This window comes from Rhinolophus hipposideros, assembly GCF_964194185.1.
Source record: "Rhinolophus hipposideros genome assembly, chromosome: 17".
NCBI lineage: Eukaryota > Metazoa > Chordata > Mammalia > Chiroptera > Rhinolophidae > Rhinolophus > Rhinolophus hipposideros.
In genome coordinates this window covers 14,643,380-14,664,793 of record NC_138063.1, presented here as the reverse complement: position 1 = coordinate 14,664,793, position 21,414 = coordinate 14,643,380, and positions in this window count along the sequence as shown.

Below are 21,414 nucleotides of genomic sequence, written 5' to 3'. Positions count from 1 at the left end.
TTCTTAAGAGTAGAACATAATTATTTTGCCTTGCAAACATGTGTATTAAAATATTTTTTAAATAAGTTGCACATATTTTTGACATAGGAAGATATTCATATAATACAGTGCTGAGCGAAAAGAGTTTATAAAATAATGTATCATTTGATCTCTATATTCACTCTTTTTTGCACATTATAAAATCTATTGGCTCATTAGAATGCCAATAATAGTTATTTCTAGGAAGGTAAAATTACAAGATTTTCCCCCCTTTAGTTCTAATAATTTTATGCATAGTGTTCAATCAATTATATAATCGAATACATTTACATTTTTAATTTTAAATAAACATGAAAAGAATATTCCTCAAGCATGTTTCATACCCCTCTCTCTTGTTAATTTCACCATAAAGTTTGGAAGTATGAGTTTTGTCCACTACACAGATCTCCAGAACCTTGCAGATGACAAAAACTCTGGAATAAAACCATGCCACCGAGAACAGCACCTTCTTTCCAAGTCCCTTAAAATGAAACTGGTTATGTATTTGTCTGACTTAATCACTTCATGCCTTCTGCCTGTAGGTTGTTGCTTGCACTGCTTTCCTTTGAAGAAGAAAAAGATTTTCTGACTCTAATTGGCAGTGATTGCTTACTCACCCTGCTAGGTCCAGCCTTCCCGACCCTCTGCTGCTGCACTCTGCCCCAGCAGAATTCATCACCCTCCTTTTCACTCGCGTCAAACTTCTAATGACATATTGAGCACAACTTGCCTGTCTGTTCCCACCTCCATTTAAACTGAAGCCCCTTGAGGACAAGTCCTGGGCACTGGGGTTGAGTTGCCTTATGCCCTCCCTCCCAGCACAGTGTGTGGCCGTGACACCAATGCGGTACCTGCTGGCCAAATGAATGCACTCGATTAATGAATCAATCCAGCAGACTTCTTTCAGCGCCTCCAAGTAAACCTACTTACAGCTGAGTGGCATCTGGGAGGAGGAAGGGGTTAGATTTATAAAGCTAAAAATCACAGTTAGTTAAAATCACCTTTAAAATCCCCCAAATCCCCCATGACATTTAATACACATGGCTTTGTAAGACCCACTTTTATAATACAAGGATATAAATTTATAATATATACAAGAACATGCAGTATCTGAGAACACACATGTGAAAATATAGTTGTCCAGCATACTTGAGAGAGAAAGCAGACTGCGCATGGTTTAACTTGTAAAAATTAAACATGACTGCGCTGTATGAATTCCCCCCGCTCCGTGCCCTTGTGGCATTCTGAGCCTTCGGTTACGATATGTATCACACTGTTTTATAACTGTGTCCACATGACTGTCGACCCATGTGATTGGGTAGAAGGACCATACTTTCCTTTTTTGTCCTGCAAGAGCTTAGCACAGTGACTCAGTAATGACACCGAAAGCTTAGTGAGCACTTAATACGGTGGGGGGAGGGTGTTGCCAAAAAAATGTATACTCATGACTTGTATTCATCTTTTGTTATCGGTATGTATTGACGATTACAAATAATACACCTTTTGCCTCTCTTAAAATGTGTATACATTTTTTGGCACCCTCTGTATGTGTCAGTCACTGTACTAGGTGTTTGTACATTATCTCATATACTATTTCAACACCTCCAAGAGAATTATTCTCCTAATTTTACAGGGTAACTAATTACTTACACAAAGTGACCCAAGTAGTCTGAGAAAAGCCAGGATTCAAACACAGGTCTTATCTGCCTCCAAATTCCATTCTCATAACCATGGCACTATTGTATTTTTTTTTAAGTGATTTAATGAACATTTGATGAGCATTTATTAATTCATAATTACTTAACAGAGAGGTTTGGAGCGGGGACATGGCTAGGAAAATTAATAACAAAGGTGACTGATTTGACTATAATAAGAAGATATTAAAGTCCAATCAGAATTAAGAATAATGTCAGAAAACGTAATTGAGGAAGAGTAGTCAACTTAAAGAAGCTGATTACCCCAAATCCTTTCATACGCATCCACTAGTTGAAGCAGAGGGTTGTACCTAGAGGAACAGATACTGCATGAAAAAGCACAAATCCGAGTGGATATAAGTTACTAGGTTACATTGGAAGTGGCTAAGTGGTGTGGGTCATTTTGTTTATGTCCCAGCATGATAGGAACATGGTAGGTAGCATCAATCAAGATATATTATTAATGTATTTTATTTTCAGACAGGGAAGTACCCAGCCAGGAATTGGAAGTCAGAACCCCAGAGCCCTTTCTGCCTCTAACACAGTTAACTCCATGACCTTGGGCACGTCCCAGAAGGTTGGATTACCCATCTGTGAACTTGGGATAAATTAAAAGGTGCAGGGTTGTTTGTCGACAGCCATATGCTTCTTTCCTTATGTGCCTCTCCAGCGGTCCTGTCACAGGAACCATAGTCCAAGGCAGAGCACAGGCGAAGGCAGCCCAGCTGCCCTGGCCACAGCTCACCGGCATGAAATGTATGCAGACCTAATTGAGTTTCCCCAGAAGAGGACACTGGTGAGATGGCGGGCATGCCCGCTAAGACGGCTCAGATGCAAAGCACGGTGCGTGTGTGCGGTAGCAAAAGTGACGATTCATTACAACAAGAACTTGGGATAAAGTATTCATGCACTATGTGTGCATTTTCCCCACTTATTAAATATATATAAGACATATAACATATCTCACACCCTTCAGTGTTCTGATGTAAGCAAAATTCACAGCTTCTTGTATTTCATACTTTGTGCTTGGGTGAATTGGCTAAACAGAAAATGTTCAAAAATAGCTTCTGGATCCACTTGAAAGGCACTCGAAGTTTGTACTTGCCCAGGGCAGTGACTAGAATACAGAAACCTGATAAGGAGGAGCCTGGGGAAGGAGAGGAACCCCTCCATTCCAGGGCCACACACGATGGTTGAGAATCCAGTCTCGGGGTGTCTCTTTGTCTCTGTCCTTTTCCCACCTGCAGCCTCTTCTTTAACCACTGGACTCCTTCTCAGTATGGCAGGAAGAGGGCAAAGAAAAAAATTGAAAACCACATTGATCAGTGTGCTTGTTAGCCGTGGTGAGAAAACATTTAAGAGGGAGGGAAAAAAGAAGTTGAAAGTTCTAAATATATAAGGATTTGCAGATGGTTGGGGAATGAAGGTACCTATGTAGCCCTTGATCTTAACACTGTCCATGTAGACTGCGTATTGCAAAACGGGAACAGAGACATCAGGGTCACCGCCTCCTACACCAGTGGAGTTCGCTAGATGTATGTTGGTTTAATGCCACCTTTTCAAGGCAGTCTATAAATCAGTTCCCCAAAATGGCAGGTATTTGAAAAACACATTGACAGTCAAAAATGTCTATGAATGGAAAGCACAGCTGAGTGAACTGATTTAAACGAATAATTCTACAGCTGTGCGCCTAACTGGTAGCTAGGCTCAACTCGACGTCTGTGGATGGATCAATCATTCCTTCATTCAGCTGCGTCACTAGTGATGGAGCAAGCAGTGTGCCACCACCCCCAGGACAGCTTCTGCAGCCGTCTCGTCAGAGAAATACCTCAGAGGGGCCCACAAACCTGGGGTCTGTCTTGACCACAAAGACGGGCAGGGAATTCTCTATACCAAAACCAGAAAACGAGACAATAAAATGGAAGCCAGAGACTTGAATGCAAAGGGTGGGCTGGATTAGTGGAATGAGCACTAACCTGGGAGCCATCTCTATGCCACCACCAGTTCCCTGGAGCTTTTCTTTTCTTTCTTTCTTTTTTTTTTAAATTTATTGGGGTGACAATTGTTAGTAAAATTACTTTTCTGTCTTCGCTTCTTTATCTGTAAAGCCAGAGGGTTCATTTTCCATATTTCATTTTCACTAATTATTTACCCTGCCCTAAGAACAAAGTTCCGTGTTAGTTGGCAACAGAGATTCTATAAAATGTATGTGAAAGCACTCAGAACAGTATAGGAAGGCACTGTTAGTATTGTTCAATATTTTGACAGTTGAAGTTTCCAGAACATTCTCTGAAATCTGAAGACATAAAGAATAGACTCCGTGGGGCAAGGGAGAATGTGTTATCATAGCAGAGCATCAGTGAACATCATGGGGAGTTTTCCTGGGGATGATGACCAAAGAGACACTGAGGGTGAGAACACTGATCAGAGGAAAGGAGAAGAGGATCAAGTTTAGAAGCTGGTACAGGAAAGAAAACTAGAAATAACAACAGAAGAGCCTGAGGCAGTTTCAACGCTGCCCTGCAATTTCACAGTAGTTTTTTAGAGCTGGAAGAAACTGTAAATTTTCCAACAATCCATTTCTCTCACTTAATAGATGAGGAAACTGGGAACAGAAAAATCCGTGACTTGCCCAGTGAAGTGGTAGCAGAATCAGGCCTAGAATTCAGTCATGTTTCATGAGTCTTAGGCATCTTGCACCCAGACTTCAATAAAAGCTTAATATTTTAAGAGACGTGGATATCATTTTATTATACATTGCTGAGCTAGGATTATTGCCTACCCCAAGAAGGCAGTTATTTTTAGGTTTTAAAAAAGAAAGAGAAAGAGAGAGAACAAATTCTCAAAACTATGAGTAAAGCCATACAAATCGTACAGTCCATGACTAAAGACAAGTTTTAAATCATGGAGGCCTCTACAAAAATCACTTAGCTAAAACAACAGGAGCTTTAGAGAAAGCGGTTTTGGCAGTCGAGAAGAAACACTGGTGTTGTTTCTATTATAAATGCCACCATTGCAATAAAAAACAATCAGACTACAAATTGGGATGCTAGGAAGCTGGAATTCAGATTACCAACCTGTTACCAGTCATTTATGACACACCTTGGGTAAATCATAGCCACCACAATGGAAACTGGAGAAAGAGGGGAGCTGGATAAATGCTCAAGGTAACCTAAAAGGTAAACCCAGTGCCATCAGAGAAAATGAAGGGAGGAGGAAACAGAGGGATAACAAATGGGCCTTGGTCATGATCCTTCTGTCTGCTGGCCTAACAAATAGGAAGAAAGCAGACCCCCCATCCCATCTTCTTGGAGCATCCCAGGAGGAACTGTAGGAGCCGTGGGGTCCTCCTGTGAGAAGCAGCTCAAGCACAGGCTCCCATGTCCAAATCCCATCTCTGCCACTTAAGCTGTATGACTTTAGGCAAATTGCCTCAGTTTCCTCAAATGGAATGAAGATAATAACAATATTGTCTACCTCGTGCCACTGAGATGAGATTTTCTTTTTCCAGTTAATGTGCATGAAGCACTTCGAGCACGAATTGGTTTATGGAAAATGATCCTTTAGCGATGATTAGCTATTGCCCAGTTCTGAGCATTTCTGCTCCAAGCCATAACATTTCTGACACTGGACTTTCATGGAATTCTACAACAAGGATACAGCCACAGCTGGACTGTATGTAGCAGTGAAACTCAACGATGAATTGCGGGGTTCTCTACATAAAACTATATAGACTTAGGGGTTGAACTGTGAGTCCTGACTCTTCTTGGCAAAGACAAGCCGCTCAGCTCACACTGTTTCATCCTCTTGTGCATGCTTGAGCCTCATCTTGGGATCACTGAGCCGGCCGCTGAGGAAGATATCATAATCACTGCTCTTAAAGGAACTTGTACCAAACTCTCAATCCCCACCCGCCAGGACCTATTGCCTTACTTGTAAATGTTTATAACCTCACGCCCTCTGCTGTCTACTGTTCCACACCCTCCCTCATGTGGCTGCTGCAGCTACTCCAACAACCACACCAGAAAAAAACTAATCATTCCTAAGCATCGCAATTCCTCTGACCCAGCCTAGGGAAGACATTCCCAGGCAGAGCGGGAAGGCCTTTCCTTGTGTGTTCCTACTGCGTTCTAGCCCCCTTGAGCTCCCAAAGACCTGGGGTCAGCCATACATGTAGGGACAGCATCCTTGGGTCAACAAGACAGGCCCAGGCTTCGCCCTCCAGGAGCTGACATCTAGTTTGGGGTAGAGATGAGATGAGTAAGCAGGCAATTACAGTGACACATCCTAAGTGCCACTGTGGTCTGGGGGAGACTTAGGGACTCGAGGGAGGCTTCCAGAAGAAGGTAACTGCTAGTCTGAGATTGACAATAGTGAACAGAATTGGGCAGCCCATCATTTTCTGTCCATCTCTTTCTGGCTTTTCGCATACCCTCCACCCCACCCTCTTGCACAATATTTGGGCAGAAAAGAGGTGATTGGTGACAGTACCACTGAGAGGGAATTTCATTGGGGGTAGGAGGGCCCAGGGACACCCAATGCTGTCCCTTCACTGTTCCATCGTTCTTCTCCATCCCCTCCCGAAAGCAAAGCAGCTGAATCTCATGGCTCAGACCAGAGAGTGGGCTTCGTGCTTATTTCTATCAGTGACTATCCACTCCACCCACATTACACAGGCAGGGTAACTTGACAAAAGCCAATGTGACCTCATTTGGAATGCAGTCTGACAAGGCTCAGTTCCCCTTACGGCCACCATGTGGTTACCTGTGACTCTTGCAGCCAATCGGCCCCCTTGTGGGCCCTCACCCCACAGTTCCACATCTCCCACATGGGGCTGCAGATGCGGCCTTCTATTTTAGACTGTGGCTGGAGGAAGTGGATTGGGATGAATGGGCCTCACATCTCATGGGACAACACACAGACCTCGGCTGCCTCTGCTCCTTGCCTCAGGCTTTGGTTCAGAGTCCTCGAAACTCTTGGCAGCACTTTACAGCAGTTTACAAGGCATGGATGGCTCTTGCTGTCTTGCAGACTGAAAAGCCAAGGGTTTTGAGACCAGGAAGTGAACTGCCAAGCATCACACGGCGGGTAAGAGACAAACTGGACTGGAACCCAGCTCTCTCTCACCTTAATCCATGTGGAATGCACACCTGTGGGCAGAACTGAAGGGTGTGTTTCATGGTCCCTTTTAAAGGAAGAACCTTGGCAAGGCATGGATTCTAAACTAAAAGATGTGATACAGACACACATTCAATTATGGGAGCAACCATGTTTTTTGCAAATCTTTAGGAATTTCGGGGATAGAGATAGAAACATTAGTAGAGAAATATAGTAGAGAATGGTAGAGAAAGAGAACATTTAACATTTGTTTGATTCTCAGTGAGAGCTGCCCCTCCCCCATGCTTGACACATCATTGACACTCAATAAATATTTGTTGGATGAATAAATCCATTAAACAGTGCCACATATAGCAGCAGAATTAGTATACGGATAGCTTGGCTGAGGCTTGACTATTAGGTAATGCTGACAACAAGAAATACTGAACAAATTCATGAAGTAACTACTTTTGTTTTTATAGTTCAGTTTCAAAAACAGTATAGATACATTCAACTCTATACTTTCTCCTAATATACTTCAAATTTGAAAGTACCAGCTGGGCTAAGCTGCTCAGTTGTATATGACCCAAGAAATGAAATATTCTTCCTAATTACTAATGTGTTTTACACATTAGAGGTCACTTTTGGTCTGTAATCAATGCAGAACTTGTTAGATAAACAGAAAGTTACCTCCTGTGTTTTAAGTGTAACCTAATAAATCAATTAATTATTTGTTCTTCCTTGCTGTCAGCATTTGGTCTTAAACTGTGATCTATATTAAACTCTATTGTGTGAATGGCACATGTGTGCGTGTGAACACATACAGCTCTTACATCCATTACAGAGAGACATGCAAATGCATACAGCATAATTTTGACTCCTGGGATCAGTACAGTAACATATTCTTATACACTGTTGAGATGAAACACACACACACACACACACACTCACACACCCTAAGATTTGTACAGCTTCTCAGTAGGGGAAAGCTCCAGAAGCAGCATGAAAAGTCACACCAGCTGCTGAAGGGGAAGCTGTCTGGGCCTTGAAATACTGCTGTAATGGGGCTAATGTCTCCAATATTATGTCATTAATAAAAATCTATCATCCCATCCTTGTGCATCTGAATCTCATTTTTTAAAATGTGTTTTTAATTTTTGTCCCCAGACTAATTGCACCTTCCAGGTCTTGTTGAATTCTGGGTAAAAAGAAGAGACAAGTCACTCCCTCACTGACCCACGGGCCTGGAGAGCTTAGCTATGTTGTCTGGGAAAGAATGCAGGCATTAGAGCTACCTAAGGAAAAGACTAGAGTGTTCCAGATCGTAACAAATAACAGTTTACAGATTGAAAAAGAAAAAGAAAAAAGACAAAGGAACAGAAAAACCGAAAAATGTAATCGGACCAGGTTGTGATGTGTGCCGTTTACTTTTATGGGCAGCTAAAACTCATCTTGTATTTAAGAACATTTTGAAATTTGTCCCTGTAATGTTTTCAATTAGAAGCTTTCTTGCATGAGATGCACCAAGGGAAAAACAACACTTTGCGTTAGAAGGAAGGTACTCCCAGAGACAAATATGATTAATGGGGTAATCTCGTAGATTACAATAGTTAGAGGCAGTTCCTGCCATTCCCCGATCTCCAAGGACTGGGACGACGCACTCCCTTACAAACAGCTGCACATTCCTCAATACCATTATTATCCGACGCAAGGCCACATTCGCATGTTCAAATTTCTACAACATCCACATTTGGCAATTTCCTATTGTGCAACTTTAGCTTCAGAAGTTAAAGCCTCAAGTTCTGTGTGATTACTTGATAGAGTTTACAAACGGAATTGATTTTCTAAAGCGTCATTAAAGGTTGCTCTGTGAGAAACCAGACAAGAGTGCCCCAACAAGCAAAACAGCTTTTATGTGGCATATTGAAAACATAAAGGGCAGTCCTCATCCACAAGTCAGTCCCCTAGGGTCCCCCTAAGGGGCAGGTGAATGTTTTTATTCTTGGTTTACAGGGAAGAAACAGCAACAGAGAAGTTAAGAGACTCACCCCCGGCTCGGCTGAACTGATGGTGGAGTTAGGATTAAGAACGCTAGGTTCCCTGTCTCTGATGTCCATTCTCAGCCCACTAGGCAAGCCATCTCCTCCTAAGACAACTGCTCAGCCCCATAGTGAGATCCAATGAGAAAAATATAAACTCCCCTGTCTCCATGGCCAATGCAAGTTGTGATATCGGTAGAAATTTGATTGCAGGCATACCTCGGAGATATTTTGGCTTTGGTTCCAGACCACCACAATAAAACAAATATTGCAATAAGGCGAGTCACACATATGTTTTGCTTTCCCAGTACATATAAAAGTTATGTTTACACTATAGTCTATTAAGTGTGCAATAGCATTATGTGTAAAAAAATGTACATACTTTAATTAAAGATATTTTATTGCTAAAAAGTGCTATCCATCATCTGAGCCTTCAATGAGACATAATCTTTTTGGTAATAGAGGGTCTTACCTCCATGTTGTTGAAAACGCAGCATTTGTGAAATGCAACGAAATGAGGTATGCCGGTATACGCTTCTCCTTTTTTCTTTCTGTGGTGAAAATAAGGCCTTTGAAGAATCCTTTGTAAACTTCTGAACCAAGAATAATTCCCCCTTCCATTTGTCCCACTCCGGTTTCCATGTTAGGTTCCTTTTCTCGTTATTAACATTTTGGGGACACACTGACTGATCTTCACTTTTCCAGTTCTAAACAAAAAGTCTTCCTTAATGTTAGATTGTAATGCCGGGTCTCAGCTCCCGCTCCCCACACAAGAATGCAGGATATGGAGAGGCCAAAAAGGAACACCCATGGAGCCATAGATAGGGGAGTCATCCACTATATTCTCGATGGCGGCTGGGTTGGAGACACAAAAGCAAACATCCGCCAGTACCCCAACGAGGGGTCTTCCTGCACCCCAGTCTCACTGGTGGCTAGGCGAGACACAGGAAGTAGGATCAACACAATCTGCAATCCACAATCCGCTTGCTAACGGCATTTGTTAGCCACAATCTGCGCTTGCTAGCGTAGCCACAGCCGTTATATTAGTGGCCAATGGCTAACCAGTAACAGCTGATGGCCAACTAGTCACAGCTGATGGCCATCTACTACCCAAGCCAGCACCTTTCCACGTGAGGCTGAGAGCCTGGAAACTGATCTCTGGGACTCTGTCCCTACATGGATACTTCATTCTTTTTGCTGTTTGCCAAGGAGTTCTTAGCCTCTTGACATTCCTCTGCAAATTTTCTCAGATGAACAAGACAAAGCTCACACCGAATGAAATTATAATTCAAAGGAAGTTTTTACTCAGAGCCCTGCTGCCTCCTGATTGCATTATTTTCCTCTCCAAGGCGGGGGCATCCCTCCTCACCTGAAGGTCAGCATCTTGAGTCCGCTTTTCTAGGAAAACCAGAAAAATATGAAACTGTTCATACTAAGATAGAAATAACTGATGACAGCTTTAAGTGCTCATAGACATTTGCATCTTGCAAGATCCAAAGCTTTAAACTAGGAGAAGGTGTTCGCCCGATGGAAGTTCAGGTGTGTAACAGGTGGAGGGAGATGGACATGGTGTGGAGTGAAGGAGGCAGTGGGGGAATTGTCCTACTCCTTGAAGTCCTCCTGGATAGCAGTGGTTCCTAAACTTGAGTGTTTATTGGCATCACCTAGAGGGCTTATTAAATGGCAGCGTGCTGACCCTATCCCCAGAGTTCCCGGTTCAGTAGGTGTGGGATGGGGCCCAAACATGTGCACATTGAAGAATCTCCCAGGGGAAACTGCTGGTTGGTGGATCATGCTTTGAGTAGCTGGCATCAATACTGCATGTTCCATGGACACTGGAAAACAGTCCCAGCAAGAACTGTTCATGATGCCCAGATTCTAGCAAAGTAAGCTTTCTTTAAAAAGGCTTAGTGCCCAAACCTGAGAAGGTAAAATGGCCTAAGCTGTGATGGAGATCTTGGTTCAGGGGCCTTGCTTGGCAATTCTTTCCCACCCAGGCCATCCAGGAAAGGAGCCTCAATGAGCTGGGGGTACTTTCTCAAGGACAGCTCTTCAGGATATGAGTAGTGAGCCTGCATTCTAACTGACCTCAGCTGTCACAATGGTACACAAAGAGATGGAGCTCGGTACCCAGGGATCAAGCATCGGGGGGTTAGAGATCAATACCCACACGTTGAACTGCTCTTGAAAGCAAATTACAAAAGCCAGTGCTGAGTGCACAGTGTACAAGCCAAGGTGTGAGCAATGATTTGCAAAAATTCTTTAATTGGAGTCGATAGGAAATGTCTCTTGCTTTCCCCCCCCCTCCCATTCCACCTAGCTTGCTAGAGATTTTACGTTTCTTTCAGACATCACAGATGTTGTTTAGGGGGATGGTGGAACACTGACAAGCTAAAAACCTGAACTTTTGTAAATTTATATTAATTGGAACCGATTACCACATAGAAACTCTGTGAGTCAGTGTACGTACTACAGACCGAAGCAGAGAAAACAGTTACTAAAATCCTACTGGCCTTCAACCTGGGCGTTACTGATGTCACTCAACATTCCTATTATAAGGAGGTTATAATAAGGGAGAGAATAAATATACATTCTGCCTCCTTAATGCCCCACCTGTAGGAAAATGAGGAACATGGTGTTTCCATTGTGTACAGTGAAAAACTGACGAAATGTGAGACTAATTCTTAGTGTCTATAATATGTGCTCTGGTATAGCGTACATTTAAATTAATGCTTTGTCTCCCATGGAGTTGGAGAGCACACCAAGGATTGTTTACATTTAGAGGAACATAGCTTCTCCCTGCTCCTTTCCCTTCAATAGAAAACTTCCTAACGAACTTGAAAGGCAGGTTTGGCTATAACTTCTGTTTAAATACACATGCAGACTTTTGAATGAATATAAACATCTTCATTACATTTTGTTTTCCTTTTTTAGTCTAGCTATGTCTGTTGTGGTTTCAGGCTTCTTAATGCCAAGTAGGCAATCATTTTCTAAGTCAGTTAAAAGGCCTTTAGGTGAAGCAGTAATTTGGACTACAATAGTCTGTGGTGGTTCCCCGATGCAATCCTAGAAAAGGAAAGAAAACATGTCAGTCCTCTGAAAGTTGGTTCTCTTTTTCCAGGGCTCCAGTATATTTGAGGTGCCTTAAGCCATGAATATCCCAGAATTATACAATTGGGTGGAAAATTAGATCAATTGCTTTTTTTATATAGTGTTCACATTTTGGAAAATGAATAACTTCCCTTTTTAAGGCTGGAAAGTGCACAAAAATGAATTGGTACATCAATGTGTTTTGGGTTAAAATGTTTCAATTTCCTGAGTCTATTTAGATGTACAAATAAGAGTCAGGATCACCACCATCAACCCACTCTTGTAAAAATCCTTAAATGGAACCATCTCTTCTTCATGGACTTCTCTAATCTAATCTTAATTTCCTTTTAGAGGAGTGGGGCAGAGGATTGGGCAGACTTAAAATTCAAGTCTCCTGAAAACGGTCATGCAGTAGTTTAATAGCATTCAGAAAACTGAATCCATTTAACCAAACAATTAACGAAGGACCCATCACATGCCCAAAACTATGTTAGGTACAGTGGGAAATTCCAAGCCATTTAAAAAGAGACAAGATGAACACGAGTGCAAATGCTGAAGAATGATGAAAGGTGACACTTGACTGCACAGTGAGATGCTGATTAGAAGGAAAAACATGAGTTCAACCTTAGGAAACTTCTGGATTTTGTGTCTAGAATTTTGATTCATTATTCTTCTCTCGTTTGATAGAGAATGAATGGCGAGCAGAGTTGCAGGGTGGAAAGGAGACAGGTCTGACAGCAGTCGCTAGATGTGTGACCTTGGTCTAATTCCTTAATTTCTCTCAGCCTCAGCCTCTTGACCCATCAAACAGAGATCGTAATGCCTACCCTCATGGTATAGTGAGGATTAAATAACTCCGTTAAAGCATTCATTCCTTGGTAATAGGAAGAACCACTGAAGATGATGAAGCCAGTAGATCCGACTTCCACACCACCCAGGCAGCGCTCTTCTTAATTCCCTAGAGATACAGATGAATGTGTGTGCCTGGGCCGATGTAAATGTCTCTCTTCACTTCCAGCACATAGCACCTGGGAAGGAGATGGTGTGCTGAAGGGACAGGCAGCTGCTAGTCATGACAAGTCACCCTGGGCCTCAGTTCCCTCATCTGAGGAATGAAGAGATTGGCCTAAATGATCACTGTAGTCCACTTCAGCTCTAAGCTGTGGTGCTGTGGGTGGTCCTTCCATGGGGAATGGAAGAGAAAGGATTTCATTTAACATCTGATTAAGAATCCAGGTAAACAGTCCAGCACTTAACTCTTCTGCACCCCTAGAAAATGTGAGCACGAGTAAAACGTTTTCACTCTTGGCATAAGAAGGAAATTATAAATCCACCTTCTAGGCTAACCACATGATGTTTTACCAAACTCTGAGTTTAGAAAGATGTTCTAAAACCTGGAATGTATTGGATGTATTTGGATATGCTCCTGCTGTATGTATACTGGGGTAATACACTCTACCTTGAGGTCTTGGGTGGGCTTAAGGCATAGCTCAGCTTCAGTTCTTTGAGGTTTTTATTTTAAGAGCGAAGAGTATGTGGAAACATTTTGTTTGTTTTTTATCAATCTCTGGAGCTCATGTGATATGTATATACTTCAAGGGCCAGCTTTACTCTGGGGTTTATCGTCTTGGCAGAAAAGGCAACTGTAAGGAGGTCAGGCAAGGTCCCATTTCCTCCCCCTACATTCGGCCAAGATCTTCCATTCCCAGACTGACTTTTACTCCTTTACTTTAGCCTTAGGGAGGTACTGGTCCCTAACAGAATGCAACACACTGGGGGGAAAAGTCACTTAAGTTACTCCCAGATTTACTGTTTAAAGATTGAGTCAAGATCAACTTTTGGTAAGAAGAGGGGCAAATACACCATGTGGCTTTTGGAAAGGAGATGTGCCCTGGGGTGGAGAGGACTGAGAAACCAGAAACTGGAAGCACCACAGTCAGATGGTGCCTTCTTACCAGTTTTTCCCACCACCTAGCATGACCAACTCAATTCCCCTGTGGGGCTTCAAGGACTCGATTTTCCTTTGTGAAGTAAACTCAAATATTCATTTGTATTTACCAAAGCACACGGTCTCAAGTCTTTTCCTGCTGCCTTCTTGGTCATTGAATAATCATCATCACTGAGGGTCGAACTGTGGATCTGAGAATCTTACAGGTCACTTAGTCCCACTTGCCATCCCAAATAGATATTCTCTCTGGTCCACTGAGAACCACTCTGTTGGTGCTTAAATCTTTCCAGTGATAAGGACCCCACTGCTTCCTAAGATGCAGTATGTACATGATGGGCTATTTCAGTTGTAGGAAGTTCTTTCTTATGTTGAATCAAATTCTTTCTCTCTAAACTTCAACCCATCACTTCTAGTCCTCCAGAATTACTTTGATCATGGATCTCAAAGTCCAATTCAAACACCTTACCTGATCGTCAAGGCCCTTTACTTTATTGTTCCTTTCACTGGCCTAGTTTTATGAACAATCCTATGAAGTCTTGGTGACTGCACATCTGACAAGCCCATGTCTATTTCAGAAGAAGAGGAAGGCTGGGGGATCCCAAGCTAACCTTAGATCAGAGCAGACCTTAGTACAGCGTAGCTACCCCATGTAGCATACCACATTCTCCCTGGAGATATTCCCCAGCCTTTACTAGGTTCGTTTCCCAGCATTTGATAAAACAATCACATTTTCTAATCGTTTCAAATATCTTACTTAAAATTAATCCACAATGAATATTTTGACGTGAAACCCCCAAAGAAATTGCTTCCTTTCCAAACTAACTACAGAATCAGGAAAAACTTTCCAAAGGTTCTGTAACAAGACCATTCAGGAAGACTGCCTACTGTATCACCGGGCTCTTCCTGACATCTAGTGGTGAAGTCTGAAAGAGTTCACTGTTCTCTGAAAGCTACTGGGAAGGTAGGGAAACAATCATTTAATATTTGCTCTTCAAATATTTTATTTTGTGAAGTTGTAAACTGAATTCATTTTTCAATCCATTATAATGATATATTCATCTTTATTTTAGGTGTTTTTGTTGCTGTCTACTTTTTATGTCTGAGATTCCTTTGAAAACAATCAAATCTATTTTTTTCACAGATGCCAGAAAAACACACCATCCTTCTTTAGGGGAAATAAAAAAGTCAATTTGGATAAGCATAAATAACTATATTTTGATCTGGAAGCATACTACAAAAATGGTTTGCATAAATATATTCATCTTCCAATGTGGTTTTAAGACTCTGGATTCCTGTGAAATCTGAGTCATTTATAGCTAACCTCGACTGTATTGTTATTCACAATTAGAAGTAGATAAATTTCACAGGCAGAGAAGCTGACAGGTCTTTAAGACTTCACACTTAGTTCTGCAGGAAGAGCAAAAGTTAATTAGAAGTGATTATACACACATTGTGCGCGTGTGCGTGCGTGTGCGTGTGCCTATGCGTGTGTGTGTGTGTATGTGTGTGTGTGTGTGTGTGTATGGTTGCACACAGACACCCCAAAGGCCTTGGGAAGGTTGAATTTTTTTACATTTTAAAAATAAACATAATCTCCTTCCCATGTGTTGCTATAAGCCCAGTAAATCTAGGAAGCTCAGCAGAATTGAACAAGGTCATTTCTTGTCAGGCCTCCAAGAGGGAGCAGGAAGCAACCCTGTGCAGCAGGTGCTGGCATCGAATCCCTGCTCAGCACGGGCTTCCCGGGCATGGGGGCCGCTGTGGTGCCAGGGACCACACACTGGCAGACTGAGGCTTTGACGTGAGCATGGTTGACACCAGGGCTGTGGCTCTCTACCGATGGTGCCCCTAGTAAAATGGAAATATAGCCTCACGCTGGCAAGGAAAGCAAAATTCCTACTGTGTTTTCTCACTTCTTGGTTCCGGGAAACAGGAAAGTAATCATGAAAAGATATATCCAATCACTACCTCTGAATCAAAAAGTCTTTATTGATCTGTTCCGGGTTTTGTTGACTTTAAATATACACATTTAGTATAATATAGATTTTTAAATGAAATATTACATATTCAATTCAAGGTCAAGCTTTTCACCAGTCAACTCATCCAGATTCTGAATGGGCTGTGTGGGGCTGGGCTTGTTGCTAGAATCCTTGGGTGGGCAGGTGCCTGAGTCAGCAGGTGGGAGGCCTGATGCTTGAGCATACGGGGACCAGCCTGGTGTCCAGGTCCACAGGGGCAGGACTAGGGCCTGGATTCACTGAGGTGAGCCTGGTGCTCGGGTCTCCAGAGATGGGCCTTGGACGTAGGTCTGTGAGTGAACCTGGACCCTGGGCCCACAGGAGCCAACCAGGAACCAGGACCACTGGAATAGGCCTAGTGGCCAGGTGTGTGGGGGCCAGTGTGGTACTGGAATGGGGCTGGATCCTGATTTCACAGGAGTCTTCCTGAGGCTAGGGCCACAGGGGCCAGCCTGGGGAGTAGGTCTGTAACCTGGAGCGTCAGGCCAGCCTAGATTTGGGTCTTCAGGGGCAGGTCTGGCACTGGAGCAGCTCAGGAGCCAGGGTCCATGGGAGCTGTGAGGGCTGGCCTCGTGTGGGGTGAGACAGGAGCCTGGGTCTACAGGAGCCCATCTATCGTCTGTGTCCCTGGGGGCCATACTGGCCCTGGGTGGCTGGGGAGCTAGGGCCATCGGGAGCCAACCTGGTGCTGGGGTGAAAGCCTGGGTCCCTGGTATTCAGCCTGGCCTGGACAGAAGCCTGGGTTTGCAAGAGCTCACTGGGAGCCGGGGGCATAGGAACTGCCTGGGACAGCTGGAGCGGGCAGGCACCAGGATAAGCCAGGGGTCTGTGCTCATAGGAGCCCACAGGGAGTCACCTAGGGCCCCAGGACCAGCCTGGTGGTGGCGCTGGTGGGCTCTGGGCTTCGCAGTGCTCACCCTTCCCCACAGGGAGGGTGTCTCCCTCCACACTGGACTGCCCAGGCTTGGGTGGGGGGTGTGATGGGTGTGATGGATCTACCCTCCTACCCTCCTTAATGTAGCTTATGTCTGCTTCACCCAAGTGCTATCATCCCTCACCTGGAATCCTTGGCTCTTGTGAAGGTATTTTCGAGTGTGGATAGTTATCCAAATTGATGTTGGGGTAGGGGAAATGAACGCTAGAAATTACTATGCCACCATTTTGCTGACATAACTCCAGCTCCTATAAAGAACTCTTACAATTCAATAACAAAAATACAAACAACTCAATTTTTTCTTGGGCAAAAATACTAAAGACATTTCTTCAATGAACTGGCTAATACACACATTAAAAGATGCTTGATATCATTAGTCATCAAAGAAACACAAATCAAAACTACAATGAGCTATCACTTCATGTCTACGAGGATAACTAGTATCAAAAAGTCCTATGATAAAAGTTTCAATGAGGATATGGAGAAACAAGAACCATTATACACTGTTGGCGGGGATATAAAATGATGCAGCCACTTGGGAAGAATCTGGAGTTCCTCAAATGGTTAAATCTAGAATTTCCATATGAACTAGCAATTCCACTCCTAGGTATATAACCAAGAGAAATGAAAACATATATATCCACACAAAAACTTGTGTATGAATTATAGCAATAATGTTATGGATAATGGCCAAAGATAGAAACAACCCAAATGTCCATCAGTTAATAAATGCACAAATGAATGTAGTATATGTAAACAATAGAGTATTATTCAGCCATAAGAAAAGAATAAGTACTGATACATATGGATACACCTTGAAAAGTTACTACGTGAAAGAAGCCAGTCAACAAAGCCCAACAAATCAGATATCATACGATTCCATTGATATGAAATGTCCACAACAGGGAAATGTAGAGAGACAGAAAGTAAATTGGTAGTTATATAGGAGTTGATAGGAGGTCGATAGCTAAAGGGAATGGGGTTTCCTTTTAAGTTGATGAAAATGTTCTAAAGGTAACTATGATGAAGGCCGCACAACTTTGTGACTATACTAAAGACCATCAAATATACACTTTAAATGAATATGTTGTATGGTATATGAATTCTATTTCAATGAAGCTTTTATCTTTTTAAAGCATCTTTAAAATTTTCTCCTGGCCTAATTCATTCTATCACTAAGTAATATGCATCTTTCTCACTTGAATACTTACATTTTCTTGTAATATGTTAAAACCTTATTTTTCATGAATATACATTTTTATCAACCTAAATGATGGTTAAAATATAACTAGTATAGAGGGATCTGGCTTTAGATTCACAATTATTTTATTTTTACCATAGACTAAACAATTTCCGTCTATAAATAAAATTGACTTTATTTTAAACGTCTATTTCCGGTTAAGACAAACTAGGCAACTCAGATTAGCCACCCACTGGTGACAACGAAACATGCTAGACAAATGGTTTTAAATCTTCTTGGAAGCATCAGAGGTTAGCCTAAATCAACAAGACCATTTTGCCCTGAGAGCGTTTGCCAATCCCGGGGAAGAAACTATGTAACTGAGTTGCATTTTTGCACCCTCCTGGGGAAGTAGCTATGAAGCTTGGAGCATATCAGAGGTAGGAACAATAGAAACTATTCCCAAACCTGAGCAGGAACCACAAAAGACATGGTTCTTGGGGGAGAAGGAGGAAGATGGCATGAAACAGAAGTAAAGAAAGAGCCCAGAGGGGCGGCCAATGGCTCAGCTGGTTAGAGCACGAGCTGGCGAGCTCTCAACAAGGTTGCCAGTTCAATTCCCAAATGGGACCTTGGGCTGCGCCCCCTGCAATTGCGCCCCCTGCAATTAAGATTGAAAATGGTGACTGGACTTGGAGCTGAGCTGTGCCCTCCACAAAAGATTGAAGGACAATGATTGGAGCTGATGGGCCCTGGAGAAACACACTGTTCCCCATTTAAAAAAAATAAAAGAGAGAGACCAAAGAAAGCAAATACGCTATATTAAAAACAGACAAACTAGACTTTAAGGCAAAAAGCATGACTAGAAATTAAATTCACTTCTGAAATATAAAGATTCAACTTACTAGGAAGGTAAGGCAATTTTAAATCTATATGTATCTAATAATATGATATCAAATTAAAAACTGACAGAACTTCAAGGAAAAACAGAAAAACAAACACACAAACTTAATCTAATAGACATATAAACTGTATCTAACAATTAAAGAATACACATTATTTTAAGTGTATTTCAAAAAAACACATTTATAAAAATTTACAAGAATATATTATTGTAATTATATTGATAATATAAATAAATTAAATAATTATATTAAAATGTATGTATTATAATAGGGCCATAAGTCAATAGGGCCATAAGTCAATTTTCAACTGATTTCAATAGTTAAATCATATATAATATGTTTTCTGACTTCAATGTAATTAAGCTGGAAATCTAAAAAATCCCCATTTGCTTGGAAATTAATACATATATTTCTAAATAGCTGATGAATCAAAGAAAAAAATTAGATAACTTGTTGGTCTAGACAACAACAGATCTGTGGGTGCAGTTAAGCCAGTCCTTAGCAATATATACCATTAAAGCATTTATTTAAAAAACAAAGCTGAAAATTAATGAAGTAAGTCTCCACTATAAGAAGTCGCAAAAAAAAAAAAATAAGTGTAAATAAATCTATAAGAAAGGATACAATAAAGAAAAAACATAAATTAATGAATCAGGGGAAGACACACACAAAATACAGGGATTCAATAAAACCCAAGTTGTTTTATTAAAACATCTAATAAAATTGATAAATTTCTAGTGAGACTGATTAAGAACAACCTAAATTTTGATCACCAGATGAGTGACTAAATAAATTTTGGTATATACAATAGAATGGAAAGCAGTATCAAAAAAGAATAAACTATAAATATGCACAGCAACATGGATCTAAAAATAAGTAGGTGAAATAAAAAAGTCAAAAAAAAGTTATACTGTATAATTTTATTTACATGAAACTCTCAATACGACAAATTCATCCATAGTGACAGAAAGTTGATCCGTTTTAAATCTGTATGTATCTAATAATATAATATCAAAGCTACAAATTAAAAACTGACAGAACTTCAAGGAAAAATAAACACACAAACTTAATCAAATAGACATATTAAGCTATTGTTTGAAATGGCAAAGGAAAGGTTGCACGGGTTATGAAGGGCACAAAAAATATTTAGTATGAGCTGAATACGTTCACTCTCTTCATTGTGGTCATGGTTTCACAAGTGTACACATGTGCTAAAACATATCAAATTATACACTAACTATGGATAATTTATTGTGTCAATCACACCTGAACATTTTTAAAAGACTCTTACAAAGAACAAAAACATGAATAAAATAGAAAAACAAGTCAGTAGAAACAGACTCACAAGGACTCAAGATTGAATCATCAGACACAAAGTTCTAATAGACACCGTTCACTTCTGTACAAGCCTATCCTACTGAGTTTCCCCAAAAATAAGACTGGGTTTTATATTAATTCTTGCTCCAAAAGACGCATTAGGGCTTATGTTCGGGGGATGTCGTCCTGAAAAATCATGTTAGCACTTATTTTCTGGTTAGGTCTTATTTTCGGGGAAACACGGTAGTGGTTTGAGTTAGCCTATGCACTTACGCCCATGCTCCTTGCCATTGTACTTTTTGAGTTAAACACCCCTTTGAAACTTCAAAGTCTAACTGCAATCAAGGCTAAACCCATGCAGGATTCCTAATACTGTCAATGTGTTGACTACTTTGAGAATATTACATAGCCAGGGAAATGAAACTGCAACACTATTTTTATAGGGATGTAATAAAGGAGTTCCATATTTCAGTAGTCTCCCCTTGTCCATGGGGGATATATATTCTGAGACCTCCAGAGGATGCCTGAAACCACGGATAGTACCGAAGCCTGTATATCTTTTTTCCTATAAATACATACGGATGATATAGTTTCATTTATAACTTAGGCACAGTAAGAGAGTAACAATAATTAATAATAGAACAATTATAACAACATACTGTAATAAGTTATGTGATTGCCGTCTCTCTAATTAATCTTATTGTACTGTACTCACCCTTCTTGTGATGATGTGAGACGATAAAAATGCCTGCGTGAAGAGATGGAATAAGGTGAATGACGTAGGGATTGTGATAGAATATCAGGCTACTATTGACCTTCTGACACACATAACACTTGACCACGCCAGAATTGCCAGCATCACGACTCTTGCGCTTTGGGGCCATTGTGAAGTAAAATAACGGTGACTTGAACACAAGCACTGAGATACCGTAACAGTCGATCTGATAACCAAGGTCATTACTACCTGACTAGCGGGTGGGGAGCATCTGCAGGGTGGAGACACCGGGAACAAAGGGACAAAGGGAAGAGTCATGTCTCAGGCCATGCGAGACTTCACCATGGTACTCAGAATGACACGCAGTTTAAAACATACGAATTATTTCTAGAATTTTCCACTTAATATTTTCAAACCACAGTTGGCTGTGGGTAACTGGAACTGTGGAAAGTGAAACTG